At 44.8% G+C, this 15,296-nt stretch overlaps 1 long non-coding RNA gene and 1 other non-coding gene across 2 annotated transcripts; both read left to right on the top strand.

Annotated features, from left to right (window-relative positions):
* Positions 1 to 7,840: 7,840 nt before the first annotated feature.
* On the top strand, positions 7,841 to 8,367 carry LOC119271064. Its single transcript, XR_005134409.1, has 2 exons — positions 7,841 to 7,938; positions 8,038 to 8,367. It is a non-coding gene; the product is annotated as an uncharacterized LOC119271064 (long non-coding RNA).
* A 3,364-nt stretch (positions 8,368 to 11,731) lies between these two features.
* Positions 11,732 to 11,837, top strand: LOC119273796. Its single transcript, XR_005134986.1, has one exon. It is a non-coding gene; the product is annotated as a U6 spliceosomal RNA (small nuclear RNA).
* Positions 11,838 to 15,296: the final 3,459 nt, after the last annotated feature.

The following is a 15,296-nucleotide window of genomic DNA, read 5'->3' as shown; positions in this document are numbered from 1 at the left end:
AAAAACCCCAGCCACAGAAATGCTGACGCGTGGATGCCTATTGGTCCCGGTTGGTGCCACCAACCGGGACCAAAGGGTCTCCTACCTGGGCTCCGCGCACAGGCCACGTGGAGGCCCATCAGTCTCGGTTCTGGATTGAACCGGGACTAAAGGGACAGGGCATTAGTACCGACCCTTTAGAGTCCCGGTTCAGGAACCGGGACAAAAGGCCCTTTCAAACCGGGACAACACGCCCTTTTTCTACCAGTGGACCCGGAGCTCATTTGGTGGCATTCGCATGGGCCACTTTCGGTGCGGAGGGAGCCAGCCCCGCCGGAGGTGGTACCTCACCGGGTCAGAGAGGAGGACGAGCACGTCCGTCGCTACATGGCTGCTATGGACGTCAGGTTCTCCAATACCTGGCAGGTTCTTCAGGGATCGCACCCGAGCTATGATCCTGTGATGGTTCCTTCTCTTTGGGTGTCCATCATCCGCGCCTCGGGAACTGCGAGTAAACTAGATTATTCTATAGTATTCGACCTATATTAGCTAGCTAGCTAGTGATGTATTCGATAATATTCGAGACGATGTATTCAAGATTATATATATTACTCGATAATATTCAAGATGATGTATTCGAGATTATATTTGATGATGCATATTATGTACTATGATTCAGTTTCTCCTTATTGATTGCATGCATGCATTGTAATTTGAATACTAAATTGCTTTATATTTCTTTTGGATTTGTTAAATAAAAGCTATAGACATTACCAGTAGAGTAGGAGAGGAGGCCATGTTCAACATCATATGCTCATCCCCTCGCCCAGATGAATTTGAAGAAGATGACGGCTCACAATATCTGAACCTTACCGATGAGGGTATGATATTTGATGAAGACGAATGAATAGATGAAGTCCAAAACTATGATTATGGTGACAAAGAAAATATTGATCTTGAAATAAAAAAGACTGACGAGGTATATTTATATAAGAAGGCATCTGGTGATCACCACATGTTTTAAATGATTTGTATATATATATATATATATATATATATATATATATATATATATATATATATATATTAACAAATCGGTCTTTCTTCTTTCAGCCCTCCGGATCGAGCAAATCTTCTACAGGCAGCAGGACAGTGCGAGGCCCAGCCAAAAAGTTGAAAGAAGGCGTAAAGTACAACATCGATGCCATCAAACCTAATGGCGAACCAATCATGCCTAAGAAGAATGTGGGCAAGTTCATTCGTCTGTGCGGAGTTCTTGTGAAGGTCCAAACCCCGATCTCCATGCAAGAATGGAAAAACGTAGCAAAGAAATGTCCAGATCTAACTTTTGTCGACCAAAGAGCAAAAGATCTGCTTTGAGAATCTCTCATGTCACATTTCACCCTACCAGATCATTTCACAGCTACAGATGTGTAGAAAGTCAACAACCACAAGAAAAGTATATGGGCCAAGTACGTCGAAGGAGAAAAGAAGACTCCAGAATTCACGGGAACACAGGAGAAGCAAAGAGATCACTGTCGCGCTTTCGTGAAATTCAAGGAATCGGAATTAGCTAAGGAACGGTCGAGAGCAAACAAGCTCAATGCCACGAAAAAGGAGCATTTCCATACGCTGGGGCCAGGTGGCTACGCGGTGGCCCGACCTAAGCGGGATAAGGCTAAGCAACAAATGTTGGATGCAGGGGTCACTCCAGTTACATTGAGCTGGCCCGACAGGTGCAGGACTTTGTTTTACGCGCATGGGGGGAAGTTGGACCCGCATATATGGCTGGTTCTGGAGAAGGCAAGTCTTAAAGGAGCCGACATCGCTTTACTTGTTGCAATAGAAGAGGCTCGAATGGGGGTGTTCACGCCCAACAGAGAAAACGACGAGCTTACGCACGCCCTGGGAAATCCTGAACTTCTGAGAAGAACACGAGGCAAAGGCGTTGTTCCGTGGTATGAGGGGTTTGCAGACGGGAACACCGACTACAGAAGCCATACGAGAAAGAAGATGGAGCAGGAGAAGAAGAGGAAGTTGGAGGAGGAGCAGAGGAAGCAGGAAGCAGAACGCCTTAAAGGCCTAGAATTAGCGCACGCGGAGTTGGCACTCCAATTCCAGCGGCAGCAGCAAATTGACTCACTTAGCCAAGAAAAGCGGTATCAGCAGTGACAGTAGCTAGCGGATCCAACGTTGGATAGCACCGTCCCATCCATGTTGAGAAGCAGCGTGGGTTCCGCCCCGGGCGAGACACTGCTGGATAGATACCCTATGGATGATATCATGGAGAACACTAATTGTGAGCTACACTTCAAAATGAAGAACATATCCATGAAGGTGGCGGACGATGTTGCTTATACAAATCCCCCGAAGCAACCTTCCATTGCAACCTGATTCCAGCTGGCTATGCTCCTGTCCTGGTTGATGAAGTGGTGGCATAATATTCGGGGCTAGAGCTTGACATTCCTGGAGATGACGAGGAGCACACACTGGGAGAGGCCATACATCGTATCATCCTATGGAGAAAGAATTGCATCATCTTTCCAAGGCCACCGACTCCGCGTCAGCCAACTCCTCCTCGAAGTCTACCACCGCGTTAGCAGACTCCCGCTCCTCCAAGTCATCAGCCACCGCCTCAACAGAGTCCTACTCCTTCAAGTCTGCCAACGCATCAGGCCACTCCTTCTCCTCCAAGTCCGGCACCGCATCAGGCCACTCCTCCTACTCCAAGTCCGACACCGCGTCAGCCCACTCCTCCTCCTCCAAGTCAGGCACGTAAGCCGTCTCCGCCACATCAGTGGGCTCAGCCGCCTAAACAACAGCGGAAGATAGCCGCCGTACCTATGGTGGCTAGCAGTACAAGTAAAGGTACAGAAGGCAAGCGAGATCTCTTTCAATATGGTCCAAGCCTCGCGCCTCTTCCGAATAGGCCTTACGAGATGACCGAGGAGGAAAACGAAGCCGAATGCAGGTCCCAATTGGACGCCCATTTTGGACCAAAACCGCCACCGCTCAAAGGAGAAAGTGCCTGAGCATGTCGTTGACCACTTCATTTGTATGGCTAAAGCACCAGCTCCCAAGCCTACGGGGTGAGACTATGAGCACCAAATCAAGAAGGGATATAAAGCACGAAATAATGAGTCGAGCCCGAGCTCCAGCCAAGCAGCTGCCAAAAAAAGCGGGAGAACTGTTCCCCATCTTGAACACATGTGAGTACCGGCGCCGATCAGCTGGTAATAACCGACGCTCATAGAAGGATGGCTAAAGAGGCCCGTGTCACTGTTTATCAACTCCTAGGGATCGAGCCCATGGATACGACTAGAGAGGAGGACATAAAACAGAAATATGCCCGCGGCCAGCCTATGGTGAAGCCTGAGGAGGTCAAGTTTCTAACAACGAGAATGTATGAATTGCATGAATGGTACATGAAAGAAGTCAAGACTACCGATCGAGAGTCCCGCATGGTGGAAATACCTAAAGGCTATTATTACCATGAAAAAGCTCTGTGGGTTGAGTTTCAAGAAATGTTTCAGTTACTCAATCAAGACACACTCGACAAATATGTCGTCAGTTGCTATTGTTTGCAAGTGGTTTCTTTCTGTAATTAATTTAATTCTCCAGCTAGCTTTAGTGCTCGTTCTATGCATTACCTGTAATTACCCTCACTATATTCTCTTTTGTGGTATTATGCAAAATGAAGATGTTTGAAATGAAAAAAGCTGGACGCTATGGAATTAGGTTCATTGACCCAAATAGTATTAATGAAAAGACATGGTCACAAGAATATGATCGACCACACGTAGAGAAAAGCTTACTAGAGTTCTTGAAGCGCCTAAATGCCTGTCCAGAAATACTACTTCCTTACAACTTTCAGTGAGTCATATTGTCTTGTACTACAAATTCCGTTTTCGGTCACTAGCTAGATGATAATAAGTGTACAGGGTTTAGGTAGTTGATGAGTTATGCACATGACCGCTTAATTATACATGCAAACATGTGCACATGTAGATACCACTGGATCTTGTTAATCATTGAAGTTGACGAGGGGAAAGTACAAGTACTGGACTCACTACTTACAAAAGATACTGAGTATGAACTCTTGAAGGGGATGGTCAACAGATAATTTCAATCATTATCGAACTATATGTTGGCCTCTTTATAGTTCGTCATTTTCTGATATCAACTAATTAATTAATAACTCCTTTATTCATTTTCTTTGCCGACGGGCAGGGTTTGGCAAAAGTTTATCAAACAAGTTGACGGCCAATGGAGAAAAGAGCTGAAATGGATCCGACCCAAGGTAATTAATTAAGTAGCTAGTACCAGCTAGCTACCATATCTCTTTAATTCTAGTTTCAATGCCATTAATTATCATGCTTGACTAATTATTATCTGATTAAATTATATTCTCGTAAAGGCCCTGAGGCAGGCGCCGTGCACTGATTTATGTGTGTTCTTCGTTTGCGAGAACATTCGCATGATGACTACCGAAAGGCCCAGAACCGAGAGAGACCTCTCGGTACGTTTGCCAGAACACTATTCATAATTTTTACATCATTATCTAATATGTATGTATACACACAACTAATAATGCATGTATAATTTGATCTCTTCTTTAAAGATGAAGGAGATGCGGGATTAGCTACTACCGGAGGCTCGCGTACGAGCACTTCAAGAGAAAATAGCGGGATTTATGCTCGACGAGGTCATAAATCCCAAAGGAGAATTCCATTACCGGATACCGAGGTGATGACTCCATGTAATGATCTGCAAATTGTACGATAAATTGTATATATACATGTATATGTATGTGAATGGTGGTGCGAGATATTCGATGATATATATATGATCGGTTCTATGAGAAATTCTATTTATATATATATGCATAACGTGTATAATATGTAGTATCATAAATACCAACAAATGGAAAAATTAAATGGAAAACACGAAACTAAAGGAAATAAAATAAAACAAAAACCCCAAACCTTTTATTACCGGTTGGTGTTACGAACCGGTATTAAAGGTCTCCCCGCCCCCGACGCTGGCTCGTGTCACGTGGTGGCCCTTTAGCGACGGTTCGTGTTGAACCGGTACTAAATGGGGGAGAGGGAGGGGAGGGGCTTTAGTCCCCACCCTTTAGTGCCCGTTGCAGAACCGACACTAAAGAGCCTTACGAATCGGTGCTAAAGTTCGATTTTGCACTAGTGAAAAACCGTTTATATAGTACGTCATTGTACCAGTGATCGCCATATGAACAAACACTCCCAGCTATTTGGCTCAAAAGAAGAGCGCACTATACTTCTTATTCACGTGGAGAGGCCACACCGCATGGAGATGAGGATCTGGGATGCCACCTCCGGTAAGGCATTGATGGAGACCATGGGGTGGCGCGGCATCGTGGGGCCTATGGGTGGGGTAGGTCACGGATTTCCCATACGCCACCACCAATGCTGGTCCTCGGTTTGCCGTCCATGATCGTCTTCGAGCTGGTGACATGTGCGCTCTTTGCCAAGCTTGGCCACCGGCCGCCGACCCGGCTGAACTTCCGCCGGGGCCGGTGAGGCGAAGGACGTAGTGCCGCTCCTCCACCACCCTGGGCATCCCCTTCGAGCAGGAGGCAAGCGCGCCCTTGCGCACCTCTACATTGGAGTATCCGTCCAGCACCGCATGGCCGTGTGGTTCTCCGCATCAATATAATTAACTTACAGCTGGCGCTCCTTTTTCTCCTCTCCTAGCAAGGCACTGAGGTAGAGTCAATCAATCTAATCAGATTGCATCCTGATTTTTAGAAAGAGGGGATTGCATCCGAATTCTTTTTCTCGGATAGATTTGATGCATTTACTCATGACACTAATAAAGAGTCAATCAATTTAATAAGAATGCATCTGATTTTAGGAAAGAGAGCATTGCTTGCGGATTCATTACCCCAAGAAAGATTTGCTGCATCTTGGCATGGCACTGAGCGAGAGTCGATCAATCTAATGAGATTGCATCCCCATTTTTGGAAAGATGGGATTGTGTCCAGATTCCTTCTCTCGGGGGAGATTTGATGCATTTTCTCATGGCACTCATAGAGATCCAATCAACTTAATAAGACTGCATTCAATTTTATAAAAATAGGATTGCTTCCAGATTCTTCCCTTTAGGAGTAGAGATTTCATTTTTTAGTGGGAGTAAGAAAAAATCCAGTGGGTGGTGAGGTAAAAAAGACGAAATAGATGGTGATGGAAGGTGAGGCAAAAATACTCGACGAAATTAAACCATGATAGCAAGTCCCTCTTCAGGAGCCAAGGCCATGTGCCCTCTTGGACAAGCTCGGCCACCGGCCACCGACGCTCGCTGAACTTCCGCCGCTAGGGCGGTGAGCCAGAGGACGTAGTGCCACCCCTCCGCCACTCTGGGCTTCATCTTCCAGCAGGCGGCAAGCGTGCCCTTGCGTGCCTCCGCATCGGAGTATCTGTCTGGCACCGTGAGGCCTTGCATTTCTCCGCATCAATCTAATCAATTTATAGGTAGCTCTCATTTTTCTCCTCTCCTGCCATGTCACTGAGGGAGAGTCTATCAATCTAATCGGACTACGCCCCGATTTTTGGAAAGAGGGGATTGCATCTGAATTCTTTTCTTCAGGAGTGATTTGATGCATTTCCTCATGATGCTCATAAATAGTCAATAAATTGAATAACATTTTATCCGATTTTACTAAAAATGAGGATTTGTAGTGGATTCTTTGCCTCGTGACAGATTTGCTGCATCTTGGCAATGCATTGAGGCAGAGTTAATCTATCTTATCAGATTGCGTCCCGATTTTTGGAAATAGAGGATTGCGTCCAGATTCCTTTCATCGGGAAATATTTGATGCATTTTCTTATCACGCCAATAAAGACTCAATCAATTTTAATAAAATTGCACCTGATTTTAGAAATTTAGGATTGCTTCTGGAGTCTTTCCCTCTAGGAGTAAATATTTGGGTTTTTAATGGAAGAAAAAAAACCAGCGGGAGGGGTTGGTGGGAGGTGACGCGGAAAAAACTGACAAAAATTAAACCATGGAGGGGAAGCTACCAAGTCATCCGTTAGGAGCTGGTGTTATGTGCGCTCTAGGCGAAGCCTGGCCACTGGCCATTGACCTGCCATGAACTTTCGCCACCAGGGCGGTGATGCAAAGGGCATAGTGCTGCTCCTCTCCTGTCCTGGCACTGAGGGTGAGCCAATCAATCTAATCATATTGCATCCTGATTTTTGAAAAGAAGGGATTGCGTCTGAATTATTTTCCTTGGGAGAGATTTGCTGCATTTTTGCATGGCACCGAGGGAGAGTCAATCAATCTAATGAGATTGTGTCCAGATTTTTGAAAAGAGGGGATTCGTTCTAGATTCATTCCTTCGGGAGAGATTTGATGCATTTTCTGATGAAACTCATAAAGAGCCATTCAATTTAATAAGATTGCACCCGATTTTAGAAAGGGAGGATTGCTTCCGGATTCTTTCCTTTAGGAGTAGAGATTTGGTTTTTTAATTAAAGAAATAAATGTCTAGTTAGAGGGGGTGGTGGGAGCTGAGGTGGAAAAAAACAGACGAAATAGATGGTGGTAGGAGGTGAGACGAAAAAAATCCAGACGAAATTAAACCAAATACATATATATAAATAGATAGAAGATATAGATAGATACAAATACATAGAGAAGAATAAGTCAATAACTTATCCTAGGTGCATTTAATTACTGTCAGTAACTTATCCAATCTGCCCTAAAAAAGAATCTATACAATCTTTGCTTTCGTGCTATTTTGTATTATAATAATTAGCATTAATTTTAAACCTACAATAAAAGGGTTGCCATCTTATTTTCTCTACCTCACGGCTCACAAGCAGACACTTTTCTATCGACGCTGCATACAAGTTAGGATGAGGATTGCAACTTTGATGCTACTGCTAACACTCGCCGTTCTCGTGCTAGCATCAAGTAAGTTTAATAGTTCCCGCAAGAGTGTTGCATCAACTCAATAATCAAAATTATTTTTGCTCTTGATGTGTATTTCTTCTTGTTGCTGATATTTTGCAGATGCTGATGCAAAACCACAATGTTCGGTCAAATTCCTGCAGAAGTTTGGTGGGTATTTGTTTGGTCTTTGTCAGCAAGATTGCCACCGAATCTTTCCGTGCCCTGAGGACAAGCAATGCAATTTGGAGCCTAAAATTGTTGGCATGAAGTGCAGGTGCACGAGGTGCTTATACTCCTCCAAGGCTCCAATAAAGAAAACTGTGATGTTAACTAGCTAAGAAAATATCAGTGCAGGTTCGCAAAAATAATAACAATTAATTGCCATATCATGTGGTCTAGCTATCAGCATGACTATTCGCTATAAATCTTCATCATAGAACATAAATTCAATATTACACCTTGAGTTTTGTACGGTTATGAAGTGATCTATATATGTGGCGAGGTATTACCAATACTTGCTTCAAAAGATTAGTACAGGCTATGTGTCCCAGCCCAGTCGGTCCTCCCGAGCATGTTCGGCGCCGGGATTCGCGACTTCACCCAACAGCCAAGGAATCGTGGATCAGCCATCTTCCCCACCTCCGGCATGCCTACGCCGTCGACGTAGCCCCGTCTCCTACTCCTCCTGAAGGTGCCTGCAATCCGTGCATCCTCACGGCCCCCCGTTCGTGCCGTAGCTCCGACGATGGTCTTCCCGACCAGCACACGGCCGCCGTCGTGGATCCCGACCAGCACACGGCAACCTTCTCTGATTCCACGCCTAGCGGTACGACGAACGCCGCCAAAGCCGTCCTTGCCAATTTGCCATGTACCGGACCACTGTGTACTCTCAACGTCGACCGGACCAAGTCGATCCGGCCGGCTGATGTACACGCATCGACCGACGGTGGCAAATTGGCATTCAAATTATTTGCTCTTCCTAATTAAGGACTAGGAGATGGAGAGTACGAGGCATACAAACTTCACCTATAATTTCACGTACTGTACCGGAGATCCCCAAATCGACATTGTCGTCCATTTGACGGTTGCGCGGACAAGAGAGCCGCTCCTCTCTGTGCTCACCGGCGCCCCGCAGCTCATCCGGCCTCCTCTCTGTTCGCCCCGACGTTTTCGTACCCACAGGAGGAGACTTGGTTATTTCCATACTAGCTAGCCATGCATGCTGCTTAATAGTACTCCAACATCAGGACCGCACGATCTCCAGAACCACTCCTCATCGCCGGTCCTCCACCGCCCCCGCCAACCCTGTAGGGCCCGCGCTGAGCTTTTTCTCCGGCGAATCCTCACACCACCGCCCCACCGCCACCATCCACCACAGCCCCCACCCTGAACCCTAACATAGATACTAGGATGATGACTGCGAGCACCCTTCCTTCTCTACGGCGAGGCCCTCCCTTCTCCTTCCGTCTCCTTCCTTCATTAAAAAATGGACTGACGTGAATTCGAAAATCAACTGACTTATGTGTAGCTAAACTGTTTGTCGGGCGCTCTCAACAAGGTGTGAAACAATTGGCGTTTGTCTCAGTCCACTTGTGTCCACATCCTTTCTCCTCAGCCCCCTCGCATCGGCCGCCCCCACCACAGCTCATGTTGGCTGGCTTCCACCACAGCTCAGCCGGCCGCATTCAACCCCTCTGTTGAGCATGGCGGTGCCATTGTCGGTGGCCACCACGACATACCCATCCAAGTTGACTCGGGTCCCTTGAGGCTGAGTTTCGATTCCATGGGGTTGGCTCAAAGGAGCCATGCGCGTGCAGGCTACAGGAGTTGGATGGCAAATAGCAACGACATTAGAAGGAGAATGGCTAGCTGTGTGGGGTGAAGGTTCTCGCGGCGGCGACCTGCGCAGCTTTCGGCATGCATCCTCACAGAACTGCTACGCCAACCACAACTACTGCGCGACCGCGGTGTGACTACAAAAGACGCAGCAACGACGGCCAACGACCGTTGAACGACGACGATGCACTTTGGCTTGATAGCGTGCAAAGCAAAGCAGTTGCTCGATCCTCACAGCCACTGTATCTCCGTGTAGAAGCAGAAGAGGCAGCAAAAGAAATCGGTTAATCGTAACCATACAATGGATAAACAATAAAAGAATTGTATCGGCTTCATTCCTTTATATTTTCGGTTGTGCTAATTCTCGGTCGACTGAGAATTAGCTATGTCTCAGTCGACGAGTTTTTTTTTTTGTACAATTTGATTGATCTGTGATTTGTGGCTGAGGTAGGTATTCCTCTCGTCCAAAAACGTACTGGGCTTTGTCCACTGGACAGAGCGTACCTTCAGGGGCTTTGCTTCTGTATCTAGCCGTGGGCTGCGGCTTGAGGTCCTTTCCAAATTCTCTTTTTTATTTTTTTATTTTCTCACTCATAGGTCACCCATGCGAACATTTTGTATTTTTCTTTTTTGATGTTGGGCTTGAGTGTACAGTACAAATCACATTAGTGCAGCTCACTGTGTGTATACACGTACCTTTTTCTTTTTTATATTTCCTTTTTCCTTTTGTATTTTAGTGTTTTATTTATCATTTTATTTGTATAAAAATGTTTTCACTTGTATTTCTATTTTTATTTTTTAATTTCTTATTTTATAAAAAAGGAAGATCTCATTTCTTTTAGAATGGACATTTTGACACGCATTTTGCATTTTTTAAGTTTCAGTACTGTTAAATCTCAAACGACTTAGACTTCACAAAGTCGTCAACCGTCTGTGTTACTTGCTTTAAGAATCGCATTGGATTGTGAGTTTTCTCATTTCGACATGCTAAGGCGTGTGACCAGCTCGCTTTTTTTTGTTTCTTTTCGGCTTGGGCTCTTTCTTTTTTGTTCTTTTAGATTCTTTTTCTTCTGTCGGGCCTGTTGTTGGTTGGGGCGTGCTGGACGGGTCCAAAGTTTTTTTTTTTGCCTTTTGTTCCTTCCATTTTTGCATTTTTCCCTTTATTTGTTGTTGACTGCCTTTTGTAGTAAACCGGGGCTGTTTGACTGCAAGGAGTTAGGGGGCTGGGGGTATATCCTTCCTCCATACACTTTTTTTAATTTGTTTTGTTCATATCGTTTGACATGATATTTTTTAAAATATTCGTTTTTGTTCATTACTGTTGTCAATTCATCTTCCCTATTTTTTATATTCATTTATTTTGTTCCCTTTTATATTCCGTTTTCGCTTATTCTTATTTTTATTCCATTTATATGTTCCTTTTATTTTCTTCACGTTTTTTTCTTTTTTGTGATAGTTTTCTCCATTTTATGTAAAACCATTTTTTTATTTTGTCATCTTCTCGGTAGATGGAGAATTAGTGATATCTCGGTTGATTCGGTAGCCATGCATTCTAGACACTAAGACCTCATTTGGTTTAGAGGAATTTCATAGGAATTCTAGAGGATAGGATTCTTATAGGATTTTTTCCTTTAGAGCCCTTTGGTTCATAGGAATGGATTCCTATTCCTACATAGGATTGGTTCCTATCCTCCACATTTCATAGGAAAATAAAAAAGAGCCTAGACTCAATGGAAAAATTTCTTTGGTGTCAATCAAATGACATCTTGTTTCCTATTCCTACTCATAGGATTTGAGATACATATCATCTCATTTCCTACAAGATTCCTATTCCTATGATAATCCTATCCTATGAACCAAAAGAGGCCTAAGTTCGCGTGTCGTCGTGTGTATTTGTTTTTATGTTCTTGTTTGTCTTTATATAGACTATTACCTCTTTCTTTTATTATCTTTTAGTCAAACTGAAAAGGATATTGTTGTCTCCTCGGGGACTTGTGATAAAATTGAAACAATATAGAGAAGTTTAATATGGCCCCTGTGTAAGGATGACACACACAAATTTGGAAAGAAAGAAAAAGATATTTGGACTAGTAGGGGGCGCCGGCTAGTTGCATGTTCATCACTATACACGCAACTGCAAGTGTTGGAATTGGACTGCAACTGCATGCCCCCCAAGGCGACTGTAACTAGACTAGTAGTGGATGTCGGCCAATTGCATGTCCATCACCAGACATGCAACTGCAAGTATTGGAACCAAACTGCATGTGCGTGGCCCCAACGCGACTGCAACTGGGCTAGTTGGGGGGTTGTCGGCTAGTTGCATGCCCATCACTAGACATATAACTACAAGTATTAGAACCGGATCACAACTGCATGCCTCCAACCCGACTTCAACTAGACTAGTAGGGGTTGTTGACCAATTGCATGTGTGAACCAGATTGCAACTGCATGCCCCCAATCTGACTGCAATCGGGCTAGTAGGGAGGGGGGTTGTCGGCCAGTTGCATGTCCATCACAAGACACACAATTACAAGCATTGAAACATGACTTTGACCGCATGCCCCTCAAGGCATCTGCAACTCAGCTAGTAGGGGGTTATCGTCCAGTTGCATGTCCATCACTAGTCATGGAACTACAAGTGTTGGGACCGGACTCAACTACATGGCCCCCAACGCGACTGCAACTGAGCTAGTAGGGGGTTATCGGCCAGTTGCATGCCAATCACTGGACATTCAACTACATGGACCCCAATGCGGTTGCAACTAGGCTAGTAGGGGAGTTATTGACCAGTTGCATGTCCATCACTAGACATGCAACTGCAAGTGTTGGAACCCAATTGCAACCGCATGCCCCCAACATGACTGCAAATGGGCTAGTAGGGGGGTTGTCGACCAGTTGATGTCCATCACTAGGCGATCAAATTCAAGTGTTGAAACACGGCTGCAACTGCATGGCCCTCAATGTGACTCTAACTGAGCTAGTATGGGGTTGTCGGCCAGTTGCATGTCCAACATGAGACATGCAACTGCATGACCCTAGTGCGACAGTAACTGCGTGTCCCACAATGCGACAACAACTAGGTCGATATGTGGTTTATCAGCCAATTGCATGTCCATCCCTAGACATGCAACTAGAAGTGTTGTAACCCGACAACAATTGTATGACTCCCAACGCAACTGCAACTCATGGTGAGAGGGGATTGTCTTCAGTTACCTTTTTCACAACATTTTTAAATATTCATGTGTTTTCTTTCTTTTTTTATTTTCATTTTTTGTTCTTAATTTTTTAAGACAAAAACATGAATTTTATTTAAATTATGATCTTTTAAAAAACATGTAATATTTGTCAAATTTTAAAAATTGTGAACTCTCTTCAAATTTGCGACCAACTTTTGAATTCATGAGCAATTTTTCAAATTCATAAATATTCCTTAACTTTTGTGTGCAATCAGTACATACAAACACCACATACACCATGCATGCAATATGTCTTCTTATTTTTTTATACATCTTATTTTTTAAAGTATCACCACCCGGTTATGCGTGCGCACACACACACATACACATAGACTAACCCACGTTGTTGCATTTCCATTGTTAGGGCGCAACTTAATTTAGAAAAACAGTGTACATGGTTTTCTTTTTTACTATCTATTGTTTTTTTATTCGTTTATTAGATAAATGATTTTTTAATGATACAGAATGATTCAACTCGTACATCCTTTCCTCTAGCTTTTTCTCCATTGTTTACCTTTTTCTTCAGCTTCTATGTACAAGTGAGCGAATATTTTGTGGTCCTCCGATGGTTTGTCAACAAAACCAGAAAAATCACAAATAAAAATACAAGAAAACCCAACAAATAGAAAAAACAGCCTAAAGAAACTATGCAGCGAGACAAGTTCATTGAAAAAATAAAAGAAGAAAAAGGTAGAGAGAAAGAGAGACGGGACCAGCTCAAGACAAGAATTGAAAGCAACGGGCCAGTACACGTGCATGGATAATACGCTGCTTACAAAGGTGGAGGGCGCTGCTATGAAAAAAAAAAAGATGAATGACGTCATCGACTTAGACTTCGCGAAGTCTAAGTCGACTGAGATCTAGACACACCCTTATATTTTTGTCCTCTGTTTCTACAGATCGATCTTCATATTTTTAGTTGGCATCCGCAGTATTTGCAGTTGCACAAATAATAGTTCTCAGCTGGATACGATAATTAAAAAGTTGCACAACACGACAATACTAAGATGATTAGATGATGTCCCGCGCTCGCATTGCTAATATAGCTAAACGCGCGACGTTGTAAGCTCGATCAACTACTGCTGGCAAAGTGGAAGCATGTGGCACATGCACGACCACAAAGTAGCACACTCGCATCGCACACGTGCGGCTGCAAAGATGCACACTCTTGTCAGCATAGTAACAGACGCACGGCCGCCGAAGTTACACACGCACATCGATGGAGTTGCACACTCTCACCGGCATAATAGCACACGCACCGCCGCAGAGTTGCACACTCTCGTCGCCATAGTCGCACAAGTGTGGCAGCGCACTGACACACTCTCACCCGTATAGTTTCACATGCACGGCCGTGGAGTTGCACAGTCTTGTTGGCATAGGTGTTCACTGTGGTTGGCATTGGGAGTTGGCTTGATTTTCTTTCGTTATTATTACTTGGTGTGATACGAGGGTTCTGGAAGATTACGCTGGACCGATGGGTAATGCCGATGTCAGTGGGAGTGTGTGTCCTAGATGGGCATGGGAAGAAGGAAAGAAGTGGGGGGAGGAAAGTGATGGACTGTGACACCGCGTGATGTAAGGCACACTGATTTCTTTGTGGTACTCGTTGACATGATGAGCACGCACAACTGCCGTCCGACAACATTGGTTTGCAACAGTATAATTGTACATGTGTGACCATGGAGTTGCACACTCTAGTTCGCATAGTCGCACAAGCAAGGCTGTGAAGTTGCAGACCCTCATCGGCATAGTCGCACATGTGTGGCCGCGGAGTTGCACACTCTGGCCCGCATAGTCGCATATGCACAGCTCCGGGAGATGCTCACACACGGTTGTGGAGTTGCACACTCTCAAAGGCATAGTCGCACATGCGTGACCGATGAGTTGCACACTCTCATCGGTATAGTCGCACATGCGTGGCCGCGTAGTTACACACTCTACTCTGTATAGTCGCATAGTCGCACAAGCACAATCAGGGAGTTGCAGACTCTCATCGGCATAGTTGCACATGCATGGCCACAGAGTTGGACACTCTCACCAGTATTGTCGCGCAAACACGGGTGCGGGAGATGCTCACGCATGGCCATGGAGTTGCAGACTCTCACTGGCATAGTCCCACATGCGTGGCCGCGGGGTTGCACACTCTCGTGCGCATAGTCCCACATGCACGGCTGTGGGAGGCACTCACGGACGGTTGCGGAGTTGCAGACTCTCATAGGCATAGTCGCGCATGTGTTATCACAGAGCTGCACACTATCGTTGGTATATAACCCCTTGGTATACTTGTTCTGAGATATTTGTCATGGG

This window comes from Triticum dicoccoides, chromosome 3A (genome assembly GCF_002162155.2).
Source record: "Triticum dicoccoides isolate Atlit2015 ecotype Zavitan chromosome 3A, WEW_v2.0, whole genome shotgun sequence".
Lineage (NCBI taxonomy): Eukaryota > Viridiplantae > Streptophyta > Magnoliopsida > Poales > Poaceae > Triticum > Triticum dicoccoides.
Note: the sequence above shows the minus strand (reverse complement) of the source record. Positions and strands in the feature narration are given on the sequence as shown.